Genomic DNA, 6,000 nt, shown 5'->3' on the forward strand with positions numbered 1-6,000 from the left:
CTGGGGCTGATGGGAGTTGGACCCCAGCAACATCTGGAGGGCAACAGATTCCTGATCCCTGCATTATAGGATTACATAATTACTCTTCATTCCTGTTCTCCATCTGTTAAAGAAGACTGTACCTTTCACCTAAGGATGGAAGCAGAACTAACAGTTGGAAGGTCTTTGGTTCAATGGTACAGCAATTGCTTCACATGCAGAATGCCCCAGGGTCAAACTCTGGCATCTCCAGGTAGAGATGGCAAAGACTTCTCCCTGAAGCCTTGGGTAGCTGCTGCCAGTCAGTGTAAACATTACTGAAGTAGTTGCACCAATTTGTATTTAGGAATATAGGGAGGTGCCTTACACTATCTCCTAGTGATGCTTTCCCTGATTTTGTAGTCTTTATTTTATTTGAGGTTCAGAGAACAACTCTCAATAAGAGACTCACACACGAACAATCCGGGCAAATTCCCACTGGACTGTGCTTTATTTCAGTCTAAGCAGAATATCATTTAACTACAGAGCTACAGAGATAACAATGTCCATTTTGTCTTTCTTTATTATACTACAAGAAATCATAAGAAAGATCCGTCAAAAGAATCGTAAATCCACTGGAATGCCAAAACTGCTCCCCCTGCAAACCCCGGGAGGCAGCGTTCCTTTTTGGAATGGCTGAAACAGAAAGTCCATTTGGGGTGGGGCGGGGCAAGATGCCTCCCCCCAAAGGAGTGGAACTCGGTGGGAAAAGACACATGCTCAGAGGCCAGCAAGTGTTGTCCTCCTGAGACCCTAGTTGGGCAGGTAGCCTTCCTACATAAAACCAAGACTGACCGGGAAGAGAATAGTAGCGCAAAGGAATTCATTAGATCTTAGCTTTTTGGTGAGTCATCAGTAGGAGTCAGCAACAGCCTTTGTCCTTGGGCGTTCATCTGGGGGGTGTACTGGGCCTTCAACCCTCTTTATGTGCTCCACTTATCCTTGGGCAATAATTACTTACCTCTTACTAGTCTTCCCACTTGCCTCGTTCCCCTGGCTTTTGCTAGACCCAGGTCACATTTTTGGAGTGCCTAGGACAATTTTGTCGCTGGCCTCCTGTCAAAGTTCAGGGGTGTTTTCAGGAGGTTACTCAGAGGGTCCAAGCCCCGTATCTTTTGCTCTGGGTTCTAAATCTCCTGCCTCTTCAGCATCAATGCAGTGCCAACAACAGCCCACCCACTCACCATCTTGAGACCCAAATTTGCATATGAATCAACATACGCAAATTTGTGCCACAAGCCTGTGCCCTGAATCTTTTGAGCATCTAGTGACACCCCTGCTGAAGCCACCAATTTTAGGATGTGGTAAGAATGCAAGAGCACAACCCGATTCTTTTTCGGGTGGCTGCACCACTGTAAGAACTGTGAGATAGGCAGGTCTGAAGGAGTCTGCGTAGGAATCTCTGCCTGCGCCAAAGACCCTCATTTTGGGGCAAAGTTAAGCAGACACAGTAAAATTGTGAGGAACATCTGGAGGGCACAAACCTCCTCACATTTCCTCCCAATGGAGCACAACAGATTTCCACCCATTTCCCATTTCCACCTCCCCATGCCTGGGTCCAGGGTTATCAGGTGAGACACTGCAACAAGGAATATGCATGGAAATATTGGGCTCAGCCTGGGGAAAAGACCTTTTCCTTCTTGGAGTAGATTCTGCAGTCCACGCAATTACTGTTAAATTGGAAACTCTCATATGAGCTAGTCTTCATGGAAAAGTTACACTGAAATGGGTTTTCCATTGCTTAGATGTGACCCAGCTATGTAACCATTCCACCCAAGTGAATGTGATGGCTTCCAAAGTCATTGTGAGAACATGAAGCCATTTCCTGGTCTTGTTGCAACTGGGGCGAACTCACCTTCTGTATAACCCTTCTATGATGCCTTAGGCATGAGGGTGGGGAAGTATCCTTCCCCCCTTCCAGGCAGTGTGTCTGTGCATGTATATCGTTCAAACACCCATCGTACGTCCCACGCTAGAATCAGTTTTATCTGAGGTGCAGTGGACATAAGCAGATCCCTGCTGGATCAGATCAGGTCACCTAGTCCAGGATTCTGTTCCAACAGCCTAGTAGAAACCCACAAGCAGGACCTGAGTGTGAAAGATGCTATTTAGCCTCCATGGCTCTTGTTGCCTAGGCAGAACCAGGAGGGGACAGTGGGAAGATGAAAATGCCACATCTCAACAACTTCCCAGTAACTTTTAAGAGCAGCGGGATAGAAAGGCATTTGTTACTTGCCATCTTTCTCATTCTAATATGGGTGACAGTTCAGCCAGGTGAGTCTTCTCTCCAACCTGTTTGTAGAGCTGACTTGGGAGTCCGGCATGTTCATGTCACGACAGATATATATATATATACAGAATGGGCCAGAACTCAAGCCTGCCTGCAACATTGTTTTCCCTGTGCCCCTCAAATGTCCAAAAGCCAGACACAACCCACCTCTGGATCAGGAGCTGGCTGCCAGATTTCCATCAGTACCTAATTTGGAGAAAGGGCTTCTCTGGAGTGCTGGGAGCTCTCATCCAGAAGTTCAAATCCTATATTCCCAGAAATGTAGGAGACTTTTTAGTGAGTAAATGGAGAAGGGAAGGCACGCTTGCTCCTATGTCTGTCTGTCTGCCTCTCTTGCAAACGGGACACAATCTGCATATGGCAAACAGTTCCAGCAGACTCAGTGTTTGAGTTCCAGAACCCCATTGCCTTTTGAAACAATGAATGGCGTCTTATTTCAGCAAAGCGCCAGCTCAAATTGCGCACAGTTGCCCCCATACCAGGGACACCCCACGTAAATAATAATGTCCAGAACAAATCTTTAATGGGTACACATTTTCTCCCATTTAAATAACTTAAATCCCCACTCATCACATCCAAGAACTAGGCAGTGGGTACAAAGGAGATCTCAGGCTCATATATATACCCTTGGGAGGCTTGCATTGGCCTGAGCCTACAAAGTCATCTTCTTTGAGCCTCCCCGCCGTGAGAATTTCTGCTTGCAGGAAACGATGAATGGGATATGTATCTAGTGCGTTTTGGAGAATGGCAAAGGAGGAGGGCAGGACAGACCAGCTTTGGCATCAGAGGTAGCTTTGCAATAAGAAACACTCCTACAGTTTCCACCCCATGCATCCCTTCAAAGGTAGCAATAAGACTATGGTAGCAAAAAAGTAGCCCTTAGAGGCGGCAGTCACTGCTGTAGGCTGTTTGTGCTCTATGGGAGCTGGGGGAGAGAGGGTTAGAGCTATGAGAGCTGGAGTCAATGGAATAGTGGGTCTTGGGGAAAGACCCTGTAGACATGGTTAGTTTAGATGGGGAGAGGCCAAAGTGTGCCCTCCATCCTGTCTCTTGCACATCTAAGTCACACTTTTCTCTGTCCTGCACCCTGCATGGAACCCAGTGTCCATGACTGTTAATCTGTGGATTCTTTTTAAAAACAACAACAAAACAAAATGGTGCTTGGATAAGGCTGAGCGCCCATCTTGGTGGGCATTTGGCTACGATGAGAAGTACTAGCTGGAGCCTGTGGATTAAAATGGCGGCTGCAGCAAGAGCCAGAGCAGGCTGAGGAGAGGAGAGGGAGAACCGCTGAAGCCAGCTGGCACCTAGAGCCAAGTCAGGGATGATGGAGGCTCCAGGCTGCAGTCGAAAGAGGCAGTCTTCCTTACTTTAAGTTGGCACAAGAGTGCCCAAGCAGAACCTCGAAAGGATATGATTTGTAAGGGGCCTTCAAGAGTAACACTGCAGCACAGCAAGATCCTGCACCCACGGCATTCTTTTGTCTGTCTAAAGAAGACTGTAATCTTATACATGCATGTTGGACTACGCCAATGTGCCAGGACCTGAACCAATGGATTCAAGCTACAATAAAGGAGATCCTGACTAATCACCAGGAGGAACTTTCTGACAGTGAGAGCTCTTGATGGTGGAACAGACTCCCTTGGGAGGTTGTGGACTCTCCTTCCTTGGAGGTTTCTAAGCAGAGATTGGATGGCCATCTGCAATGGATGCTTTAGCTGAGATTCCTGCATTGAAGGGGGTTGGAATAGATGATCCCATGGGGCCCCTTCCACCTCTACGATTCTATGATCCTTCTCCCCATCTACTTACTCTCTTGGTGAGGATTTAAAGCAAGTATAGAGAGCCTTGAGCCCCAGCCCACTTTATCTGGTCCTCAGGATTTTCCACAGGCAACACCCCTCCTTGTGCCCCATGAATGTTTGTGCCTGGCTGGAGTGTGTCCCTGACTTCTGATCATGCCTCTTGCTTGTCTGGAAGGAGGATGGTGTGTGTGTGTGTGTGTGTGTGTGTGTGTGTGTGTGTGTGAATATGCATGTGGAAACTAGCTTGCTGTGCAAAGGTAAAATTTGCCTTTCTTTTTGGTCCACCCACTTTTGCCTCTGGCTACCTCCACCCCTGGAATGTGGCTCTTAAGCTGAGAAGATTCCCTCTCATTTAAAGGAGCAGGAAAGGGTTCTCCCATCCCCCATCCCGCCTTGAGAAGAGTACTCCCCTTTCTCCCCTCTGTTCCCATCTTCTCTGCAGCCTTTATCCACAAACAGCAGGCGTTTCGGATGAACCGGAAAGATTATCCCCCTCCACCGTCACTGGCTTGCATTTTGTTTTCACAAACCCAATGGAATCTCTTGCATTTACAAGCTCATAATTTATAAAGAAAATCCATGATTATTTTGCTATATACAGCTGCTGCAGGTAGCTGGCAATCATCAGGAGCAGACACCTCAAGGTAAGAGGAAGGGAGTGGCGTTCTGGGCTAGAGATGGCACCTGTCGTTCCAGGCTAGGGAGGCCTTTTGCAGAAGTCCAGTGGAACATCTCCTGGACAGGAGGCAAATGCATGGTCTGCAAGCTTGATTCACTTATGGGAATCCAGCCCACTACTGTACAGATCTGCCAGTATTTTGGCAAGGGCTTGGAGAGGATTGGGGAAAGGGTCCCTTTACAGACAGTTCAAGAAAACCAATTGCAGCCCATGCAAAGGCAGAGGGAATCAGCAGCTGCCACCATCTGTTGAATGGTCTCCTCCAGTTTGGTGCTGCTGTGCTTTGTACATGCCCAGACAGCAATTGATTTTGTGGAGTGTTCACCCTGCAGGGAGTTCTCCCACCTCCTCTGCAATCCCAAATGCCCATGGGCAAAAGTGAGGGAATGATAGAAAGAAATCAGTCTCTCTCTCTCTCTCTCTCTCTCTCTCTCTCTCTCTCTCTCTCACACACACACACACACACACACACACACCAATTGCCACTTGTACAGCTGCATACTGTCACAGTAGTAAGAGCTGTCAAGAGCAGTGTACTTTGCACATGCTCCAAGGCACCCTCGTCCTTCTTGCAGATGTAGCCTCCCACCCAGAATTACTGCTGAGTGGGCAATGCAGCCTGCTGACCGTAGCTCTTTCTAGATCTGCCCTGAGCACATGCAGAGAATCCCCACCACTGTGAAAAGCATGGTTGGGTTGGGTGGGTCCATGGAGCTATGGGTGTGTGTGTGTGATGCAGGCCAAGACAGAAGTAGTGAGCATAGCTTGAGTATCATGCAAAGTCGATCGGTCTCCTGATGTTGCAAAGGGATTGCTGCAGCCCATTGTCCTCCCTGAATCAAGGCAAGCTATGCAGGCTGAGGGTCTTCTTGGGCCACTGCAAATGCTAAGGAAAGTTTAGCAAGGAATTCTCTGGAACCATAAAGGCAGGACCAGCAGCACCAACCGGTATCCTTGGGCAGTTGCCAGCTCCCAGTTAGGGCCCAGCACTGTTGTCTACTCTGCACCTCCTGTTCATTCATCTTTTCTGGCCCCGCACTCTAAGTGGCACCCAACAGCTGGGACTAGCCTCCATTGAAATCTCAGCAGAGTGCCACGAAGTAGCTCTGCTCTGGGGCAGCCTTCACCAACTTGGTACATATTCTGTGAATGTCTTGGACTACAACTCCCACCAGCCTCTGCTTTGGTGGCTGAGGATGATGGGAGTT

The sequence above is a fragment of the Podarcis raffonei genome, chromosome 14, assembly GCF_027172205.1.
Source record: "Podarcis raffonei isolate rPodRaf1 chromosome 14, rPodRaf1.pri, whole genome shotgun sequence".
Lineage (NCBI taxonomy): Eukaryota > Metazoa > Chordata > Lepidosauria > Squamata > Lacertidae > Podarcis > Podarcis raffonei.